This window comes from Plecotus auritus (genome assembly GCF_963455305.1).
Source record: "Plecotus auritus genome assembly, chromosome: 6".
Classification (NCBI taxonomy): Eukaryota; Metazoa; Chordata; class Mammalia; order Chiroptera; family Vespertilionidae; genus Plecotus; species Plecotus auritus.
Genome location: NC_137773.1, coordinates 151026575 through 151046038, shown reverse-complemented (window position 1 = coordinate 151046038; position 19464 = coordinate 151026575). Strand labels below are relative to the sequence as shown.

Here is a 19464-nt window from a genome sequence, read left to right as displayed (position 1 = left end):
CCTTAAAATCTTGCTGTTCAAAAGGTGGTCCTCAGACCCAGGAGCATCATCTAGCTGTGAGAAAGTCCCATCCCAGACTTACTGGATCAGAATCCTCCTTTTAACAAGATATCCAGGTAAGTCCCATTCACATCTAGAATTTGACATATCAGTTGATCTAGTAATTGATCCATCCAGCGCCACTCAGCCCCCCAAAACAGAGACTCAACCCTTTGTGCCTGCCTCGCACCGGCTCCACTGGGTAGCAACCCAACCTCCAGGGACTTCGGAGAGGCTGCTGCCGAGGACATTTGATGATTGGCTGCACCGACCACGTGACTGGCGCTGGGCCTCCCGCGTTGCCGGATTGGCTCTTGCAGACGCTGACGGACAGGGCTGGTCTCCGGGGCGCGCGCGGGGGCGTGAAGGCGCGAGAACGCGAGTGCGCGTGCGCGTGCGGCGGGCTTTCTCCAGAGCCGTCGGAGGAGCTGGAGCGCTTGTCCCGAGGTGAGCGCTGCTGCGGGGCGGCCCCCAGCCTGTCCGAGGCCGGCTGCTGGCGAGCGGGACGGGTAGGGCTGGGCTGGCGGGGGGGCGATCTGGGGTCCGCCCGCCCGAGGAGCACCGCTAGGGGAAGATGCAGACCCCGGCTCAGCCACCCCCCCTCGGTGCCTCGTTTTCCCTTTTCCTACCCTCTAATGCACCTCCCCATTCTGCTCTCCGCGGGGACTGGTCCGCCGTGGGTAGCTGCCCACCTGGCAGTCTCTCCTCCGCCTTTGTTCCCCGCCCGGAGGGATGCTGGTATCGGCTCCCTCCCCAGGTACAGGGTGAAGGTGTTGGGGCGGGAGCGTCCCGGGCGCGGGACCAGGGATGGGGCCGGGAGCAGATGGCTTTCCTGCAGTGGGACCTGCCACATGTGAGAGCGGAGAGAAAAAAAACCAAAAACGTAGTGTCACTTTGGCCAAGCCGCGGGACTCGAACTATAATCTGGCGGCGAACGAAGCCGAATTCCTAACGCAGCTGTGCGGGCGAACTGGGGGCAGGACCGGTGCACCGAGCCCGGGCTGCCCCTCCAAAGGCTTCTCTGGACCTGCACGCGAGCTCTCACCCCTGAGTCGCAGGGAAACCGAAGGCTTTAAACCTGCCGGAGGAATCCAGATATTCGCTAAGAGGAGGAAAAAAAAAAAAATTAAGCAGTTGGGTACTACTGATAGAGCAAGTGTATATGAGAGGCTACAAAAAGGAATTACAGTTACAGTGACACCGATGATTGGGGAATTGTATGGAGGGAAATGCCTGCAGTGAACTGCAGACCAGCCCGTCACATGGAGGTTCTTCAAGAAGACAGGGGTTTGCGGGGCTGGGGGCGGGGGGTGAGCTCCGGCAAGGGATGGTAATCTCTGTGAACTGAGGTTTTTCCGGGGCTGTCCAAGCGAGTAATTATTTTCAGTGTTAATGGCCTGTAGGGAGAAGGGAAGGCGGGGTCTAAATTACACGTATTCAGACCTCCTTAATTCTTGGAAAAGTGCGTGTTTAAAGAAGACCATTTGGGTGCCAAAAGCGGTGTGCGTGCTGTGGGGTGGGGATGTCTTTTTTAAAAGTCATACTTTAAAAAGGGAGGGTGTGTGCAAGGCATCCCCTTGCTTCACTCCCCTCTTTCCCCCCAGATCTGCAGTAGCAAGGGCATGCTGTGCGTCTACAGTGGAATATAAAAAGTTCATTCCCTTTTCTACTGGTTAACTAGTGTGTTAATTTAGTCAATGTACCTAGTAGTCTATTCCGTAAGAAATGGTTCGACTGTCATTCGGAAGATTTTACTGTGTTCTAGAATTTCACTGTAATCCACTTAGAACTTAGTCTGGTATAGATGGACAAGAATCTTTTTACCTGATTTCTCCAAGACATCCCAATACTGTTTCAAAGCCCTTTTATAACTTACTCTTACCTTCCCTGTACAAAGTTTGGTGTTTTTAGGAAACAATGCGATTTTTCATACATCTAAGACACTCATGCCGGTGAAATGACTACACATGCTGCGAAATTAATTTACTTGGCAAGTTAACAGGAATTGAAGAGGAAATAGATTTGTTAGGGGGGGAATCAGACCTAGCATTTATCAGTTACAGCAAATCAACTTTTGGTGATTTTCTGAGGTGAATGAAAGTAGGAGAAGTTGCTGCAAAGCTTGTTGGGAATATAACAAATAACCCTAGTGAAGTATATATTGATAGATTGGAGCATAAAGGAAATTAATGGGGATGCTTTAAAAATTTGTCAGTGATTTGTTTTTTAGCTGGTATGCGATGGGGCGGGGGAGGGAAGGAAGGAATTCTGAATGTGGGATAGTTGATAGAGTTTAAAAGGTATGCTTCCATGTTTTTCTTAAATGTCATCTTTGTTCATATAAACTACACAGAGGGCATACAGTATTTATGTTTAGCCTGTGGAAGGGAGGCAGGGGTTTTGAAAAGGTTGAGGAACACTTATTAGGTTACCCAGGGGAAAACAGGGAGATTGGCAGGCTTAGTCCATTCTGAAGGAAGCAACGTACCTCGGTGACCTATAGGACAAGGTTTTATTCTCTGATTCAATAAAAGCCCACTAGTGTTGCTTTCAAAGCAACAACAAAATCATTTCCTCTCCGTGGTTCCTGTCCCCTGGGTCAGGGATGGGGCGGATGGAGAGTGAATGAGAGAGATTAGAGCCCGACCTGCATGCCTAAGCAGGAGTGTCCTTTGAGCAGGATCTGTGTCACATTGTGTGAATATAAGAGCCTTCACGTTGAGAAGCATCTGAGCGCCTTCCCTGGGACACATGCTGTAAGATAGAGCTGAATAACACTGCCACAGGTGGGGCCATGGGTGAGATCATCTGATAGAGAGCACTGGGGGCAAAGGAGAGCCAGGAAATGTTTAATTCAGGGAGGCTCTGCTGCCTGCCTTCGGAGCCTTGAGGAGGCATTTCCAGGCAGAGCTGCCTCATTTATTGGCCAGCCCGGCTGGGCTTTCGATGGCTTCCAGAAGCCCTGCCTTTCACGAATGAGTCTCCTGTGGAGGTTCTGTGGCTCAGGTCATAAGCATCAGTTATGCTTGTAATGTGCTCTAGAAAAGAAAGGCTCACAAAGACACGCATCTAGGCTGCCATTCTTTCAGGTCCTTGGCTCATGTCACCCAAGGGCTTCCAGAAAACAAGTTGTGCCGTCCCTACCAGGAGGTGGCACTGCTGCCTCTGGGAATTCCTGGAGGAGATGAAATACATAGCTGGCAAACCAGCAGTGTGTCGCCTCCAGTCTAGAAGGTTTTGAAAGGCTGTGTCAGCTCTTAGTCAAAGAGAATCTTAAAAAAAAAAAAGTTCTGAAATTTCGAACTATTTATATAAGGTAGGAATAATGTCTGTTGTGGGGAATTGAGGAATGGGTGTGATTACTTTGCTGGTTGTGTGTGTGTGTGTGTGTCCTAGGAGAGAAGGCAAAGGGTAAACTGACGAGTACCGGTTTTAAAAGCATGTGGCAGGTATCTTTTTGGTTAATTGAATGAGGTTGAGATCATAATTAGATCAGAATTTCCAACAATTTCATAGTTAGTAATTCTTCACATGTAAAACTAGTCAACACACTTGGACTGTGGAAATGACTTTTAAAACTGACCAATAGCTGATCATTACATGCTCTGAAGATAGTGGTGAGGGTATTAGTAAGTAAAAATAATGCTGGTTAAGTAGTTACTATTCTTCGTGGCTGTCCACAGAAGGCAGGTCAAAATTATTCGGAATCCGTTTCTTCTTAAAATACTTGTTAGGAATTTTTAAGTTTTAGATATTCTTAACTAATGTTGTCCTTTCAAGATTGTATTAACAATCCAAATCTTGAACTTTGGTTTTATTGACCTCATTAGCCAGAGTTCATTCACCCATTCCCCTCTTGTGAAAAAGTTATTCTTTATTCTTTGTAATTGATTGTTCTTTGAAATGGACTTTGTGGCCCTGGTATTTGAGGGAGATGCGTGGTGTTGCCAGTGATGTTACAGTGTATACAGGAGCCTCAGCTTTGACCCCGTCTGAGCGATAGGGCACTGCTGCTGAGTATCATCACCCCAGTCACCTGCTTCCTCGTGCAGTTCTCCCATAGCTCAGCTTATTTGAGGTTTATTTCTGTCTCTCTTCAAGTGAACTGATGAGCTGGTTTGTACTACCAACGCCTAATCCTAAAATGCTGCCCGGGCTAAATGGCAGTAGTCACAACAGTCTGTTCGCATTGCCTCATTATGTGACCTCAAGTCAATCTTCTTGCCTCTCTGAGCCTCCGTTTTCTCAACTGCTCACTGGAATTGGTGAAGTGCCACATGGCTCTTAAAATTTCTTCCAAGTCTAAAGTTCTGTGGCTAGGTGATTCTCATAAGGTGTTTCTGAAGCCTCTTAAAAATTATCATCTAGAATGTATTTTCGTACTGTGAACGTAGGACAAAAAAAGAAATCTCACTAATATTTCTTCTCAGAGAAATTATTGTGCATTGTCTTAGAGTCTTAATAATTCAGAGTTTTAAGAAGTCCTAGAGATGGTTGAACTCCGCGGTCGGCAAACTGCGGCTCGCGAGCCTCATGCAGCTCTTTGGCCCCTTGAGTGTGGCTCTTCCACAAAATACCACGGCCTGGGCGAGTCTATTTTGAAGAAGTGGCGTTAGAAGAAGTTTAAGTTTAAAAAATTTGGCTCTCAAAAGAAATTTCAATCATTGTACTGTTGATATTTGGCTCTGTTGACTAATGAGTTTGCCGACCACTGGTTTAACTCAACCTTATAGACAGGGACTTTCAACTCAGAGCTGAGTGACTTGACCAAGCTAATAGAGCTAGTTAATGGCAGAAAACTGGTTAGAGAATTAGGACCAAGCAAGGATTCGCCTGTCTTCCCTTCTCCGATGCTGCCTTTCTTCACCTGCCATCAGTACACAGAATATACTGTGTGTACAGGGCTGGAGGCAAAAAAATCCTGAGTAAATACTTAGTATAGGATTTTAAAGCCACAGCACAAATAGTGTTGAGTTTGGGTAGAAATTCAAGGTCAGTCTTCTCTGTGCAGCTCATTCTTTTCTTCACTGACTGATCCTGAGCAGGATTCTTTACTAGGCATCTTTGGGTTTTTAAAACTTCTCTGCATAAAATTTCCTATAAGAAAAAACTTTCATCATCCTGGAAGAGTTATTCCCTGATCAGATGTTCTTAAGTGGGGTCCTTGGACCTCTGAGGGCTGTGTGGATAGAAGAGTATTTCCGTATAATTGACTTCCTTTGTAATCATACATATTTTCTCCGTACATTTAACACATTATTTTGAGGAGGTCCTTAGGCTTCCACAGGTTGCCAAAGGGGACTGTGGCACAGAAAATGATGTAAAAATTCTACAGTAGGTTCTGGAAAATTGCCAGGATGGGAGAATTTTTGAGGTGCTAAAGAAATTAAGGTAGAAGAGGGTTTGGGGTTAGAGTACAGAAGTAAGCTATCAAACTTCTTAGAACATTTTGCCTTTATTAAAATGTTTAAAATTGCTCACTAAATGAGGATGCTAGCAATAGCACTTCACCCATCTTAAATTGATAATGGATATGTAAGTATTGATTTCCATTTATCATCCCTTGCTCAATAACTATTTCTCCTCATTTCCCAAAATACTTTTAAATTCACATTGCTTTATTAGAGATGACATGCCTACTAAGAGCCTCCCTTCTTCCCCAATCTAGTTTGATTTCCAGGTAAATCAATGCCTTTCTGACTTATGACTTAAGAGTTTTTGACTCCTCTCTTTCACTTCTGAGGCCCTAACATTTTACTTTCTAGGACTCACCATGATCTCAGAGATGCAAAATGATTTACATGCCAGGGATAAAACATCTCGGGGTTCCTTTATTTACCCCTAGGGTTTGCCACAGAAACCACTGCTCCTGCTTGACTAATTATTTTATTTCCCTTTCTGTTTGATCCCCAGGTTCTCTCTTTTTCAAATTGTTCCCAAATAGGAGTGACTCAGAATTTGTATATGTTGAAAATAAAAATTGTTGTTTTTTTCCCAGAAGGTATACAGAAGTCAATTTGTGTTCAAGTCACCTTTTGGACAAGTGAGGCATAACTTTGGATATCACTGCATTTTGAAGATCACTTTCCTGAACATCTCTTGATGTCTGTCCTGTGACAGGTTGCTGACATTTGGTACTAGGGTGACCCAAGTTGGTGAATGCTACCTTCTGGTACCTTTTTGGATATGGGCCAGAGTAGTATTTGTTCTTGATTTAGAAAAAGAATAAAAATTACCTTTTCTTCTTCAGAAGATTGTTGCCAATTGAGTTTATGTAATAACAGAAAGGTGTCAAATTTATGAATTCTGGTCCCGGTTCACTGAGTTATTGTGAGATTTGGGAGGCATCATTGACTTCTCTGAGTTTGCTTCCTTGTCTGGAAAAATATAAGAAAAGAGCAGTGACCACTGAAATTCTTTGAAGTTCTAAGTCCTGTGACTGTGAAATTCTCCTTGGAACCTAGACTAAACATGTCTTAAACATGCTGGCTGGTTGGGAATTCATTTACAATCACAGCCGGTGCCAGGATAATCATTCTTTATATCTGAAAATCACTTTGTGGTTTAGAAAAATGGTCTCTAGTTCTTCCTCTCTTTTCTACTTAACGTGTGGTCCGAGAGCAGCGCTGGTATCTGGGAGCTTGTTAGAAAGGCAGAATCTCAGGCTTCACCCAGGACCTACTGAATCGTAATCTGCATTTTATCAAGAGGCCAGGTGCTCTGCCTGCTTATTGTAGTCTGAAGGGTGCTAGGTCTCATTTTTGAGTCTCATACTGACCCCTTGGGAAGCAGGGTATTTTACAGATAAGGAAATCAGGAAACAAAGCCTCTTTTGTTAAATAACCAGTCAGGGCTACCGTGCTAGTGTCTCACCCAGAACTCTGTACTTTAAACCTGAGGTCACAGGCTGGAGTGGAAAGGACCCTAGGGCAAACTTGGAAATCATGTTTTAAAGATGGAAGGACTTTTGTCAGCCTGGGTGCCTAGATCACTGAACAGGGAGGCTCACTCCATTGACTGACCTGTTTACCTGCCCAGTATGTAAAGAAGAACTAGGAATGAAGGTGTGTTTTTTTTTAATTTGAGCCATTGCATGTTTTGGGGTCTATGTTAAGCACTCAGCCTACTTTAACAAATTCACTTGAGCAGTGGCTTGGGACCTGAAGTTATTGGTCTTTTGGTCTAATGCATTCATTCATTTTTTCGTAGGCAGTTGGTGATTAATCAGTCGCAGTCCAACATGCAGAAGTGAGTGGTAAAAAGCAGCAGAACTGATGGGTCATGAGGATGTAAGTGTGTTTGAAGGCTCTCACACCCTCTACTCCAGGGTAAGTCAAAGGCATTCTCTGCCACTGTTTCTCTGATTTTACTGTCTCAACTGTTAGTTGGAGTCAGTGCAGTGGGGTGTCCTGCTGTGGAAGGTTCTCAAAACCTTTATTGATTCAATTCATGGACACAGTGAAAAATCAACAATTATGAAGATAAAACCATGATCAGGGTGATTGGATGGGATCTGTGCATAGAAATATCTCGACACAACAAATTTTAGTGAGTTTGTATGGGCTGGGATGTACATGTGAGGGGCCCTTCCTGAGAAGGAAACTAGGCCTGACTGTCCTTCGTTCTCTCGTAGTGTTAACTCTGCTGGCTCGCGTTCTCCTCTCTCAGCATCCTCCTTCATGGATCACTTTGCTTGATATTTTCCTTTATCAATCACTTTTTCCAGGAGGAAAGACAGCTTACCAGAGAGTTGATGATTCCAAGTTTGGTAGATAATGGCAATAGCCAAGCACGTGGTTCTGCCCGTTCTATTTTATCTTACCCAGTGTTACTGGAAGTCACATGTCCATTCATTCCTCTTCTATTTGCAGTCCCCAGGGCAATGGATGTGGGCATTGGGAGCCCTATAACTAAAGCTAGATCAGGGGTTTCATTTGTGCTGAAGATTTTCAGAGTAGGTGGAAGTCTGGGATGGAGAGGTGGAAAGATATCACATCCTTTCTGAGCTCTCTACCTTCCGGTGCTTAAATTAAAACTAGACTCCTAAAAGGGAAAAGTATAATTAATACAAATCTAAGCAGATATAAGGATGGTTGGGAAGGAGGGACAGGGGTTAAATAGAAATACTCAGCTGAAAAACTGGATGGAGGGTTATTTAAGCAGCTTAGTTCAATACTGTGGAGCCCTTGTCAGATAATGTCCCATTACCCAGACTCAGACAGAGGGCTGCCAGAAAGGCTCTTGTCCATTGGTGCCTCGAGTGGCTCAGTAATGAGTACAATTTACTGAACAAAATAGACAATTAGGGGCGGTAGCTCTCTGGAGATTCCCATAAGCATACCGTTACTGCTCTGGAGTGATGCACGTGCTCAGAGATAAGCAAAGCAGAGAAAAGGCAGCTGCAGAGTCCGTCAGCAACTGAAGAATCTAGGTGAGCAGCCAGATACAGACTATAGCTCAGGGCCTGGAGGTTGCTAAGGAAAGGACCTGGTCTTTTCTAGGTTTTCTCCTGAACGGAAAGGAGCCGGACTTTGCTATCTTTCCTTATTTCCTCTGTGGCTCCATGTGCAGTCATTCCTCAGTATCCGGAGGGGATTGTTCCAGGACCCCCTCAGATATCCAAATCTATGGATGCTCAAGTCCCTTATATAAGTAGCATAGTATTTGCATATGACCTATATTTGTATATAGGCTACAGCAAGGTATGTCTAGCACTTTATTCCTGTGGAATCAAAGCAGTGCTCAGTGCATGGCAAATTTAAGTTTGTTTGTTTGTTATATTTGTGGAAATTTTTTAATCTGAATATTTTCAATCCATGGTTGATTGGATATGGAACCTATGGATATGGAGAGCTGACTGTATCTTCTATTTTAAAAGTAACTAAAAAATATAGCATTCCAAAATAGCACTCAACTGGCCTGTTTCTATGTAAATACTGTACAAGGATCAAATTGTAGATGGAGCCATTCATTAACTATTGATTTGTGGGCCAAAGAAAACACTGTTAGAGATGCCAGAGAGTCAGGTGTTCCCATTCTCGGCACTGTGGACATTCCGAGCTAGGCAGTGTGTTGTTGGGGGGGGGGGGGGGGGGGCTGTCCTGTGCATTGTAACATGTTTAGCAGCATCCGTGGCCTCTACCCACTAGATGCCAGTAGTGCCTCCTGCACAATCATGACAGTCACAAATGTCCTCAGATGTTGCCAAAAGTCCCTTGAGGGGAAAAAATGGCTCCTGGTTGAGAACCACTGCTGCAATAACCCAACAATTTAATCTTGCTCTAAGTTCCCCTGGGACTGTATTTTAATCGTTTAGCCTCATTTTTCTACAGCTTCCCTACCTGTAAAATAGACACAGTATTAATAACTCAATAGCCAAAGAAAGTGATGTACAAAGATCACTGTGTGACTACTTGGGAGCTCTATAAATATGAAGAAACAATACCTGGCTCCCCAAATTTCCAGGACCCAAGGATCCCTCTTATTCCTTGTGGAGGCAGCATGGAGTCTGAAGAAGGGCAAAGGGTTAGTGCCTTGGGAGAGGATACACAGTCCTGGATTCTGATTTTTATTTGAAGGCTTCATGTCCTAGTTTATTGCAACAATATTTTCTGATTGAAGGTTTTCTTTTGGAAAGTTAAAAATGGGAGAGTGGAGGAGGCAGAAAGAAGGCTATTCAGAAGATCAGTCAAGGAAATTACTTTTGATAGGGTGGTCTTTTAGTGTTTAAGAGATTCATGTATAATTAGACCAAAGGCCATAAAGAAGTAACCCCCAAAAGAAAAAGATCCTCCCGAATGATTACTGATCCTAGAATAGGTTTTGCAGGTAATATAATAAAGACCAGAGAATGTTTGGAGAAATCTGTTTTTATTCTAGAACTTCTTTACATTTGTTTCTTCTCTTCTTTGGAAATATGGAAAGGGGTATCTTCAACATGTGCCCTTTCAATGATAAATAACATGCTTTAATGTGACATGTGTTCTTTTGATAATCTTATATTACTTAGTGTTGGAATGGTGAAAGAGGGCATAACCCTGACCAAGACCTGAAGCATCATGTTATTGTAATAGCAAGACTCAGTTGGACTCTAAAACAGGGCCAGTGCAGGGATTAGATGTAAGCTGTCCTGGAGGGTTTCTGAGCCTTTCTGAGTTTGTGATCTCTATGATTACTAGACACACTCACAAAATATACAACAAAATATACAACAAATGCGCTCTGTGGTGGATCTAATATGTGGAGTCTTGTTTATTTACAATCTGTCATACATTTAACGTCATAGGTCTTAAGCAAACCTTGTAAGAATGTTTGAGAAGGATTCCGTGTACCTTGAACAAAGAGGCACTTCATTATAGCAGAAGGGTGACAAGGGAAGGAAGCTCCATGTTGATAGAGGTAGGCTGGTGTTTGAATGTTAACGTTTTTATCCTAGTGCTACTCAGAGTGTGGCCCTGGACCATCAGAATCACCTGGGTACTTGATTGAAATGTTTAGACCTACTGAATCAGAATCTGGGAGCGAGCCTAATAATCAGTGTTTTAACTCTTTGTATGCCATAAGCGTCTACAAAAGGATGGTTTTCGTTTTGGACGCGTGGCAGTTAACAAGACCTCCAGGTTATTCTGGTGGGTACATAAAGTTGAGAAGCACTGCTCTTGTGGTTTCTGATGTTTGTGATGGGGAGGGTACTGAGAAAGTACTTTTCTGGGCAATCAGACGATATGTAACTTTTTTTTTTTTTTTGTGATGGCCTCTTAGATCATTTTCTCAAACCATGGTCTAAGCCTTTTCCTGCATTGTCCAAGACAGGAGCCACTAGCCACATGGATCTGTTTTTATTTAAATTAATTAATATTAAATAAAATTAGAAATTCAGTTCTTCATTTGCACTATCCACTTTTCAGGTGCTCCGTAGCCACATGTGGTTAGTGGCTACCATATGGGACAGCAGAGACACAGAGCATGTCCATATTCAGAGGAAGATCTGTTGGACAGCATTGTGTTAGTCTGTAAGGACCTTATTTCATGGAATCCCGCATCTGTGGTGATAGCGTGCTCTTGTTATAACAAGACCTCAACTCATTTTAAACAGAATTGCATTTTGGACAGCTCCATCCTGGGGAGTCTTTCAGTCTGTATGTCTTTCTGAACCTTTTACCTTGCTCTGCGGCATCTGTTTGTTACGGAAAGTGCCATGAGCCTGTCTCTCTGACATAACCGAGTGTAGTGCTTCTAAAATATTTGCTCTTTAATCCAAGGCTGCTGAGCTGTCTCTTTCCATTTGGTCTCTCCATGCCCTGACCCTTGGTGGTGAAGCTTGTTTGTGCAGTATGTCTTTCCCGATACTGCCTAGAGCTTAACGTAGAGTCTGGGAGGTGGCAAGAGAATTTTCACTCCCCCTTCTTCCAAGTCCCAGCATGCTCAAAACAGTGTTTCATAAGAGGGTATTAATTCAGCAGCATAATCTCTGAAGAATTATCCCCTAAGGAATTAGTCTCTAAAGCAAATTTTCCATATTACAGCACAGATTTAGTAATTAAGCCCTTGAGCAACATGGAAGAATTTTTAGTTGATATTATCTATTATTATTACCAATATTAGTTGCTCAGAAACTGTCATAATTAGAACAGATGAAAAGATGTGGAAATAAAGACAATTTTTAAAAGATGTAATTTAAATCTTAGTCCAAGATTGTTTTGTGTAGTAGATGGAATGAGAATAAGGAGTTTGTGTGCCATGAGTATTATCACTGAAGGTGAAGGGCCGGGGCTGGATGGGGGCTGAGCCTAGTCTTTGGATAACCTTTACTTGATGACCTCACTTCTGTTGGGGTGCATTGCCTGTCCTCTTACTGCCCTCCTCTCCTCAGTTTGCCTTTCTTTCCTGCTTTTGTCTTACCCAAATGAGGGGGCTCAGTGTTTCTCAGGGGAGGTGCTATTAGCATTTTGATAGAATGGTTCATCATTTGATAGACTGACGCATCATTGTGTGGACCTTTCCTGTCCATTCTAGTATGCTTAGCATCCCTAGTCCTAAATGCCCATATTACTCTGAGTCATGAGTCAACCAACTTGTCTCCCCTCCCCCATATTTCCAAATACCTCCTATTGAGAATCACTGGCTGCTAGAAAAATAAGTGGTGTCTTTTTTTGGGGAGGGAGACGTAATTAGAATTGGAGAAGGTTCAGGTGTCTTGAGGGGCTGCCTCATTAATTTCTGATATGACCTGACCTTTTCCAAAGCTGGGAGCCAATTTTATTCTATAGGGACCAGAATAATCAGGTTTCTCCAATGTAAATATTGGCTCCTGAGCCTTGAAATCAACCCAGAAGCCGCAGGGGAATCTGTCAGCGACACAGAGGGTAGAAAAACTACTAACGCTCCCATAGGATGCTGCGTTTCCTTGGGTCTCCATGGATAAATCTTTTGCATCTACTCAAAGTAAATTGTGGTCCGCCTGTGGCAGTGATCTGGTGAGAGAAAAAATGCAACAGGGCAATTTAAAGACAATCCAAGAGAGATAGGGTTTGCCAGCCATTTCTTTTCTTTCTCTGTGATTGCAAATGTTGGCCAATTAGCCCCTAAATGTATGAAGTTATGTATAGGCTATCTGATGGGAGATCTAAGATTGTTTAACTACTAAAGAGAAGAGGAACACTTTCTGACATTATGTTCTAGGGGCCATAGAAATGCCTTTTATCACAAGAACAGAAATTCATTCAAGTTACTTTAAGCAAGGATGCATGAGAAAATAAAACCAAATGTCAGACATGTGGCAAGTTGGGAAGAATCCCAGGGGCATTTTCAGAGCATTTTCTGGCCAGACCTCATGGAGATGGAACTAACTCAGGACCAGGAAGACTGTTCCTGATCTGCTGAAACTCTAGGATGTGTCTGCACTAACAGTGGTTGGTCAATCTGTGTTCTACGTCTCAACCATTCACATGACTCAGCATTTCCACTTTGGCTCCTTTCCTCATGTCCCTTCCTGCTTCCACTTCTTATCCCTACAGCCTGACTGATGACCTGTGTATGGACCAAAAAGAAGAGGAATACAGTAGCTCTATACTAAGTATCATCCCTACTGGTCTCATACCAGGCAATCTTAGGGGTGCTGATTTGTGGTCCAAACAGCTATACCCAAGGGTTGCTTGCTTTAATAAGGACTGTGATCCTGGCAGTTTCTCTAGAAGGGAGCAATGGTGGAGTAGACTGATGGGACATGAGACCTCTGTAGTGTAAGGACCCTGACTTCTTAACCCCTGGGATCAACATAAACAGTATTTGTTGGTCATGTGTATCATAAAGAATTGGAGGATTATTTGCAAAGCCTACATGTTCGGTAGCAATTGTGAAAAAGCCTGCATCTATTCTTTGAAAATCCTGACTGCATCCCAGTGCAGAGTGGTAGGGAAATTGCTGGGCTAGATGATTGGGAAATGCGAAGTTGTATTTTTTCTATAGCTGTCTTATATTTTGTGTCTGTCAAATGCGATTCTCTCCGCCACCCATGTATCCCACAGGAATAATGGCTTAGGTGGCTGTCTAAATGTTGAAAGACGTTTTGACATCTCCGACAAGTGTTATTCAACAGCTGGGTTTATAAGAGTCCAGTTCTGACAAAGGAAAATAACTTGGCTTATTACTCCAAAATAAATTCCACATAGATGTTGTCATCTGAGGGATTACTGTCTTACAAAATAGACTTAAAGATGTTTTGTGGTATAGTGTGTTTTGTACATTTACCCCTGATCTTGGAGAGTCTGTTTCATTTGAACCAATGATTGTGGCTTTACAAGCAAATGCATTCTCATATTGCAGAAGGCTCTGTCCTTATTTACGTGTCTGTGTCAGGGTGAGAATGATGGTCCCACTCCGGGGACCCGCACAGCTGTGAATGGTGTGATCTGTGGCAGCACAGACAGCCCATCTGTTCACCAAGTTCATTTAAGGCTCTCATATTTATCAAGTAAATGGTGCCACATACAGAGAATCAGTATTTCCTTAGCGAGATGCAGCTTTTGTTGAAAGAGGCAGAAGAGGCATGGATTTGTGTTTCTCCTGAACAGGAAGATTTGTATGTATATAGAGAACCACATATTGCCAGATTAAAATCTTCAATTTTAATTTTAAAGAAGGACTTATCTTACAATATAAACTGAAGCTAAAATAACTCAAATTTGTACATATGGATTTTTTTACAAAAATAAAGTGATTTGTTCCCATAGAACCAGGAATTAATTTGCAGTGCCTTCATGAAGATTCTGTAGCAACAGTAAAGACCATTGCTCTCTCCAGGGTATAAAGAGATTCTAGGAGATGGCTGAGAGCCCAGGGTCCTGAATCCTGGGATTCTGTCCTGTCACAGGCCGCTCCCTGTTAGGTTCCTGGGGAATAAATGTGCAGGGGGGCAGGGGGGAGCAGGGGACAAGGATTGTGGATGCAGATGCTTGCGGGCAGGGCTGAAACCTCCAACCATGGTGAACTGCTGTGTCCCTCCCCTGAGCCACAGGGAAGGGGTGATCAGTCCTTCCAAGCCCTTTCCTTCCCAAGCCCATCATTGAATCTTGACCTTCACCTTTCCAAGAAATGAAGCTGTTGCTGATGTAATATCCTCAAATGTGACCATTCCTTAACACAGCCCCTTAAAGGAGGCTTCATGGACAAGGAGGAGGGCAGCCAGGCATCTGCTTCTCTTAGCTGTCAATAGTTGTGTCTTGTCTGTTGGAAAGAATGTGTATTGGATCACTTCTGAATTTGTAAGTTGTCATTGACATTAGTAAAATATTTCCCAAGCATTGAATAATAGGGTATTATTTAGAGACCCCCAACATAGAAAATAGTACTTTTACTTTGAGAGACGAAAATCCTATGTTAGAACAGTACTTGACTTTAACTTTTTGTTCCTTCTGGTGTTTTTCCAAATGCCTTTCCATATTTCCTCTCTGTCTATTAACCCTGTTACCTTGCTTAGATCCTTTGCCCCCTTTCTTCCATCTTTGCCTTATTTCCAAATTTCTGTCGTTCCCAGCTGACTGCAGGACAAGGTGCTCCTTAACCAGGCATAAAGGCTGTCTACATTCTGACTCCAACTTCCTTTCTGATGTTCTGTGCACGAACTGGTCCTTGGTGCCATTCTCTCCTGTCTTCATAGAATGCCCCTTTCTCTCTTTTCAGTGACCATTTGCTTTGGTAGCATTGATAGACTGTTGGCCTACCAGCAAGGTCTGCACTTCATCCTATCTCTATCAATTTTTAGAAATGTGACTTCGGGTAAATATTTAATTTCTCTAAGCCTCAACGAGATTCATAATACCCACTTATGAACATGACACTGGGGTGCTTTCCAGCCCATGTCCACTTTTCTGCCTGTCCAGCACAGACCTGCATGCAGGCTCATCACACATTCTTGCTGATGCAGTGGTCGAACATCAGAATTGCAGGCTGGTCTGCATCACAGTTCTTGATTCACCATCCTCTGCCTGCTGCTTCGTATCTTCTCTAACCATACCTTTCTTTGATAACATCCTAATACCACTAATCTTATCAGTAAACACCTGTGATTGTGAAACTTATATTCATGGACACGCATGGTGTCCTGGTATATCTGCCCACCGCAGACACTGACAGCAATTTCAAGGTCACTCTATACAACCCTGAGCACCAATTCATTCTCTTGGCATTTTTTTCTCTCATGTAAAGTGAGATTTATCATGGAAATTGAATGCTATGATTATAGCTGTCATTATAAAGTATACCTCTCTATAACAAAGTTTTCCAAGGCCCAATGAGCAGGCTTTTTTTATTCCAAACATGATTTAATAAAATGCAGTGTGGCATTAACAGGATTTCTTGGACAAACCCTTTTGAGTCAGACTCTGCCCCATATTGGTTCTCAATTATAATGTGTTTAGCATGAATGAACCTGCCAGTGTTCTCAAACAATGGGACGCTCTCCTGGCAGCTCTGCCCCTCTCTGGCCATGTAGCTGAAAGGGTATCAGTGATTCTTGTGTTCACTCTGTTTAAATCGTGGTTTTCTGCCCCTTGCTCAGATGATTTAAGCCATATGTTAGTCTATAAATTTTGGTTTCTTAAAACTTAGCCCCTCCTGCCCCTTCTCACTCTTTCTGCCTTTCCTCCATTTTCTGTATTGTCTCATGCACAAAATATGGCTTTAATTTTTTTTTCTACTCAAGGAAAGAATAACTTAAATGCTTGTATTTCTTTACTAGTTTGATGTTTGTTTTGTTTTTTAGTTTTTAACATGGGTGTAATTTCCTATTATGTGTGGTTCTCGATGAATTAATTTTGTCTCTCTTTTTGCTCATGAATTTATTGGTGAGAGACATAAGTACAGCTGTTTGGATTCTTTCTGCATTTTGGGGTTATTCGTGTATATTGCTAATTGTACCCTTACCAGTTGTCCAAATTTTGTGGTTCCTCTCTTTTTACCTGTGGCTTTAGAAATATATACAAAGATATGAGAGTATTTGTGGTATAAAAGGATCCATCACAGCATTTTCTTCTTCCCAGATTCCTCTTTTGGAGACGAGTTAAGATAGGTTTAGATTTTTCTTTGCTCATAATCAGAAAGATTATCTAGTACTAGAGGCCCAGTGCACAAATTCGTGCATGGATGGAGGTCTGGCCGGCTGGCCCCAATCGTGGCTGGGCCTTTCAGGAGGAGGAGATGGTGGGAGGTTGGCTGGCTGGCCCACTCCTAGCCTGATCAGGGCTGGGGGGAGGGGCTGCAGGGTGATTGGCCGGCAGGCCCCGCCCCCGATTGGGGTTGGGGGGCCGATTGGGGGTGGGGCCAGCCAGGAAGAGGGGCTGTGGGCAGTGGGCCGGCCAGCCCCATCCCTGATCAGGGTGGGGGGGCAATCTGGGGCTGGGTAGCTGGGGGGAGGGGCTGCGGGAGGTTGGCCAGCTGGCCCTGCCTCCTATTGGGGTGTGGGGGCAATCAGTGGCGGGGCCAGCTGTGGGGAGGGGCTGCGGGCCTATCAGGGTGGTGGTAGCCGATTGGGGGCGGGGCTGGCCAGGGTGAAGGGCGGGGGACGGGGGCGGGGGCATTTGGCAGCCGGCCCTGCCCTTGATGGAGTGGGAAAGTCTGATCAGGGGCAGGTGGGCTGTAGGGAGGGGCCATGGGAGGTTGGCCGGCCCGCCCCACCCCCTGAGCATCCGGTTCCGGTCGTTCCAGTCGTTCCTGTCACTGCAGCGCTATTGTCACTGGCTCTTTATATATATAGATAACTTCTTTGGATGGAGAAATGGTAGACAGCAGGAGCTTCTCTGCCTTTCCCTCTGTGAGCTCTGATGGAGGGAGTGCCGTGTCTGAGTGTGTTTTCAGTTGGAAAAAGAGGGCCTTGAGGGTGAACTGTGACACTATGGGGCACTGAGTTACTTGTTAGTCCTTCTGAAGAGTAAACACCAGGGCCTCAGCCATATCTCCTTTCTCACAGAATTACTCATAGTTGGAAGAAACAAGAAATACAGCCCCTGGTCAAGTTGAATTAAAAAAAACAACAAAAAAAAACCCTATTAATTTTGAGGTGTTTTTTTGTTTGTTTTATTATAGTCACCAGGAAAAGAAAAAGAATGGAAGGAGAGATGTATAGCATCTCATATATGTGGCCGCTTTGTTGACTTCAATTAGGTCGGATATCCTACTGCATCTTCATCCTATCCAATAAAAGAGTAATATGCAAATTAACCCTCACTCTGCTACACCCACAAGCCATGCCCACCAGCCACGCCCACCAGCCAATCAGAGAGAATATGCAAATAAACCCAACCAAGATGGCTACAGCCACAGAGAGCAGGAGGGAGGCTTGGGTTTCCCCCGCAATGGAGGAAGCCAAGCTTTCCGCCTGCCCTTGTCGGCCTAGGCCTCCACTCAAGGCTACAAAGTTTCAATGATAGAAGATAAATATAGCCCAACAGAAATGGCGGCAGCCACGGAGCTGGAAAGAGCAGGAGGCTAGGGTTGCCCCCAGCGATGGAGGAAGCCAAGCTTTCTGCACACCCTGGCTGGCCCAGGCCTCCGCTTAAGGCTACAAAGTTTCAATTATAGAAGATACATAAATCCCCCCAAAAAAGGCTGCCGACAGGGAGCAAGCAGAAGGCTTGGCTCTGCTCCAGGCTATAAAGTTTCAATTGTAGAAGATAAATAAACCCCAGATACCAGGGCCTCCGCTTGGGTCACCAGGGGGCGTGGCCGGCCTGCAAACCACTACAGGCCCCTCACCCAGGCCGCCCCACGCCCCAAGGGAACCCCCACCCTGATCCAGGACATCCTTCAGGGCAAACCAGCTGGCCCCCACCCATGCACCAGGCCTCTATCCTAGCTAATAAAAGAGTAATATGCAGATTGACCGTCACTCCAACACACAAGATGGCTGCCCCCATGTGGTCAAAGATCCTACCCCCATGTGGACACAAGATGGCCACCACAAGATGGCCTGCAAGGGAGGGCAGTTGGGAGAGACCAGGCCTTAAAGGGAGGGCAGTTGTGGGCAATCAGGCCAGCATGGGAGGGCAGTTGGGAGGGACCAGGCCTGCAAGGGAGGGCAGTTGGGGGCGATCAAGCCTGCAGGGAAAGGCAGTTAGGAGGGACCCAGGCCTGCAGGGGAGAGCAGTTAGGGGTGACCAGGCCTGCAGGGGAGGGCAGTTAGGGGTGACCAGGCTGGCAGGGGAGTGGTTAAGGGGTGATCAGGCTGATAGGCAGAAGTGGTTTGGAGCAATCAGGAAGGTATGCAGGCGAGCAGTTGGGAGCCAGCAGTCCTGGATTGTGAGGCCCAGTGGGATCGGGCCTAAACGGGCAGTCGGACATCCCTCGAGGGGTCCCAGATTGGAGAGGGTGCAGGCTGGGCTGAGGGACACACACACCCCTGTGCACGAATTTTGTGCACTGGGCCTCTAGTCTAAATAATAAAAGCTTAAGTGACCATTATCGCTAATGACCAGAATGACCGGTCACTATGAGCACACTGACCACCAGAGGGCAGACACTCAACACAGGAACTGCCCCCTAGTGGTCAGTATACTCCCACAGGGGGAGCGCCGCTCAGCCAGAAGCCAGGCTCATGGCTGGTGAGCACAGCAGTGGTGGCGGGAGCCTCTCCGCGCTAAGGAGCAGCGAGCGGAGTGGTACAGAGCAGTGAGCAGATGGGTGGTAAGGAGCGAGGGGTCCCGGACTGTGAGAGGGATGTCCATCTGCCAGCTTAGGACATCCCCCTGGTCTGTGAGACTCCTGGTCTGTGAGAGGGTGCAGGTCGGGCTGAGGGGGACCCCGCCCTCCCACCCCAGCATGAGTTTCGTCCACAGGGCCTCTAGTTTTTAAATAATCCTTGATTTCCTGCCCTGGAAGCTCTCCCCTGTTTCTTCAGAATTTAGGAAAAGAAGCTGTGGGGATTGGGCCCTT

General features: G+C 45.0%; 1 protein-coding gene across 2 annotated transcripts in view; it reads left to right on the top strand.

Moving 5' to 3' along the window:
- The first annotated feature begins 411 nt into the window (after window positions 1–411).
- TMEM108 (transmembrane protein 108) overlaps window positions 412–19464 on the top strand; it is a 256362-nt gene continuing 237309 nt past the window's right edge. The window contains exons 1-2 of one of the 2 annotated variants that reach the window (XM_080672230.1): window positions 412–486; window positions 7249–7367. The gene's annotated coding sequence lies outside the window, so the exon portion shown is untranslated. Of the gene's footprint in view, window positions 487–7246; window positions 7368–19464 lie in introns of those variants that run through there. The other variant, XM_080672231.1, reaches the window with a different exon arrangement.